The sequence below is a fragment of the Schistocerca gregaria genome, chromosome 9 (assembly GCF_023897955.1).
Source record: "Schistocerca gregaria isolate iqSchGreg1 chromosome 9, iqSchGreg1.2, whole genome shotgun sequence".
Taxonomy (NCBI): domain Eukaryota; kingdom Metazoa; phylum Arthropoda; class Insecta; order Orthoptera; family Acrididae; genus Schistocerca; species Schistocerca gregaria.
The window spans coordinates 155,410,645-155,414,159 of record NC_064928.1 but is presented as its reverse complement, the minus strand read 5'-3'; the positions used below and the strand labels follow the sequence as shown (position 1 = coordinate 155,414,159).

Sequence of the window (3,515 nt, the reverse complement as noted above, 5' to 3'; positions counted from 1 at the left end):
TTGAAAGAGTATTCCAGTCAACATTGTCAAAAGCTTTCTCTAAGTCTACAAATGCTACAAACGTAGGTTTGCCTTTCCTTAATCTATTTTCTAAGATAAGTCGTAGGGTCAGAATTGTCTCACGTGTTCCGATATTTCCACGGAATCCAAACTGATCTCCCCCGAGGGCGGCTTCTACCAGTTTTTCCATTCGTCTGTAAAGAATTCGCGTTAGTATTTTGCAGCTGTGACTTATTAAACTGATAGTCCGGTAATTTTCACATCTGTCAACACCTGCTTTCTTTGGGATTGGAATTATTATATTCTTCTAACAATATCACATTTTATGTTATTGGGCAAATGACCGAAAATTTTTGTTGCAGGATGTTGAACTCCTTTCTGAGCCACCGATATCTTTAACCATCATTTTTCCTCTAGTGTTGTAGGTATCGACGTGAACAGTGTTGGCGTCTGCGTCATTAGTTCAAGTAATTACGGGAGCACTGTGATTAGTTGCAAATGATTATGGGTTCAAAATGGTTCAAATGGCTCTGAGTACTATGGGACTCAACATCGGAGGTCATCAGTCCCCTAGAACTTAGAACTAGTTAAACCTAACTAACCTAAGGACATCTCACATATTCATACCGGAGGCAGAATTCGAACCTGCGACCGTAGCGGCCTCGCGGTTCCAGACTGAAGCACCTAGAACCGCTCAGCCACCCCTGCCGGCAAACAATTATGGGGCTCTATCCTGATGTTATTTGGAGCTTGGTTCATCTGCCCACATACATCGCTTCCCCTGTGTCTCGTAAATTTTTGTTTTGGCCTCACGTGGATAACTGTTTTCTTTTCCATAAGTTGCACACTTCCACCCTAATTCGTGGCTATTCCGAAGTGCCCAGTTCACGCATTCTATCGTCATACACAATGCGCTACTATGGAATTCTTTGCCCAATATGGTACGCACCTAACTTTCCCTATTGTTTCTCTAACAACAGTTACTCCATAAAATAACTATTCGCATGCAATTATTATTGGTTACGATCTGTTTTACAAAAGAATCAATATATATCAATAAGAACATAATTTTTAGGTTCCAGTTACAGATCAGAATTCTTATTTGAGCCGTGCGCGGCTTGTGTTGATGCCATTCTTGCTTGTCATCTTCTATTACGGTACTGCCGCCTTGTTTTCTTATTCCATTTACTGGCATCACTAACTTCTTGCCTTACTTGCCCGTGAGCGCAGCAGCAGCGCGTATCGATAAGTGCACTGTCGTACCATCTCTGGGGCGTACGATAGTATTTTCGGGTCGTCGTGTGTCTGGCAGTCAGTTGGAGACGGACCTGCAGTGCAGTCGCCACGCAGCAATAGTGAAGTCGGGGTTCGGAGCGCCGGTGAGGTGCGGCCAGCCAGTGCTCGCCGACTGCTGCCGACACACACGAGCTGTCCGACGGAGGTAGATTGGAGCGGAACGACTGTTGGTTGTTCGTTTGGTTGGTCGTCTCATTGGCTGACGTTCATTTGGTCCTTTCACTACTTCCGGCCCTGGGCAGTCGGTCGGTTGGCGTGGAGCAGCAAGGAAGTCTATGTCGCTCGTGCTCTGTCCAGGGCCGCTGGCAGCGTGCACGCGCGATTGTATAGTGAGGTGCTGCTTGCGATTGCTACGAATTCGTCGCCCACCGATCCTGGACATGAAGGTTCAGTCCTCACTTAACCTACTATCTGGCCTCAACTGTTTCATTTCTTCATTTGATCCTAGCTGTCGCTTTTGGGACATTCCTGTTAGCAACGTGTGTGTATTAAAGTCGGCTAAGGTTCCAGCCATCTACCTGTGGAGTTTAACTTAATTTATTCGCTGTTACGGAAGTTGACTAGCGGTACCTTATGTCTTGTGGCCGTTGTCGTAATTTTAGGCAGTGTATTTTCCCCATCGTGTTGTTGCTGTCCAGCACGGTGTGTAGTTCGATAGCTGAGGTGGTGTTGGTCGTTGAGGGCGCCAATATTCAGTATGTCGTTGTATTGAAATCCTGTGGTCGTTTTGCTGGTTGCGTGGAGCGAAACTGATTATGTTGATTGGTAAGTTGGCTGTGGGCAACGGCCTTGCCGCAGTGGATACACCGGTTCCCGTCAGATCACCGAAGTTAAGCGCTGTCGGATGTGGCAGGCACTTGGATGGGTGACCATCTGGGCCGTCATGCGCTGTTGCCATTTTTCGGGGTGCACTCAGCCTCGTGATGCCAATTGAGGAGCTACTCGACCGAATAGTAGCGGCTCCGGTCAAAGAAAACCGTCGTAACGACCGGGAGAGCGGTGTGCTGACCACACGTCCCTCTTATCCGCATCCTCAACTGAGGATGACACGGCGGTCGGATGGTCCCGATGGGCCACATGCGGCCTGAAGACGGAGTGCAGTCAGCTGTCTGTCGTTGCGTTATCTACAGATTCGGAAGCCATTGACAGGCTGTGTGACTCACCTAAACAGCCGTTAGTGTCACAATCTCAGTCCAACCCTTGGAAACTTCTGAGCGCCGTTCCTTGTGTTTTACATAGTAATGTCCTTGTTTGGGTTTTAGTTATTTGGTCGATGTGTGGCCTTCAACTGAGTGTCAGTACTTCTTAAATTAATGTTCTTGTCTTACACTTAAGGCATGAGATTGTTGTTCTTTTGTATAGGGCCTTCAGCCGAATTTTGCATGAAATATTTCAAGACAAGGCCTTCAGCCTTTTGATTGTAACTCCTGCCAAGTTCCATTAAAATCAAATAGCGAAGGCCTTCAGCAATTTTTGATTTAGAAAATATTTTTGGGTGAAACCTCCAGAAGAACCTTGTATTTCAATTTCTTGCTGAGCCTTGTTTTTTGGATTTTGAGAGTGGCCTTGAGCCGATTTATACACTCCTGGAAATTGAAATAAGAACACCGTGAATTCATTGTCCCAGGAAGGGGAAACTTTATTGACAGATTCCTGGGGTCAGATACATCATCACATGATCACACTGACAGAACCGCAGGCACACACACACAGGCAACAGAGCATGCACAATGTCGGCACTAGTACAGTGTATATCCACCTTACGCAGCAACGCAGGCTGCTATTCCCCCATGGAGACGATCGTAGAGATGCTGGATGTCGTCCTGTGGATTGGCTTGCTATGCCATTTCCACCTGGCGCCTCAGTTGGACCAGCGTTCGTGCTGGACGTGCAGACCGCGTGAGACGATGCTTCATCCAGTCCCAAACATGCTCAATGGGGGACAGATCCGGAGATCTTGCTGGCCAGGGTAGTTGACTTACACCTTCTAGAGCACGTTGGGTGGCACGGGATACATGCGGACGTGCATTGTCCTGTTGGAACAGCAAGTTCCCTTGCCGGTCTAGGAATGGTAGAACGATGGGTTCGATGACGGTTTGGATGTACCGTGCACTATTCAGCGTCCCCTCGACGATCACCAGAGGTGTACGGCCAGTGTAGGATATCGCACCCCACACCATGATGCCGGGTGTTGGCCCTGTGTGCCTCGGTCGTATGCA

General features: G+C 47.8%; 1 pseudogene; it reads left to right on the top strand.

Annotated features, from left to right (window-relative positions):
- Positions 1–2,075: 2,075 nt before the first annotated feature.
- LOC126292350 (5S ribosomal RNA) lies at positions 2,076–2,193 on the top strand (annotated as a pseudogene).
- Positions 2,194–3,515: the final 1,322 nt, after the last annotated feature.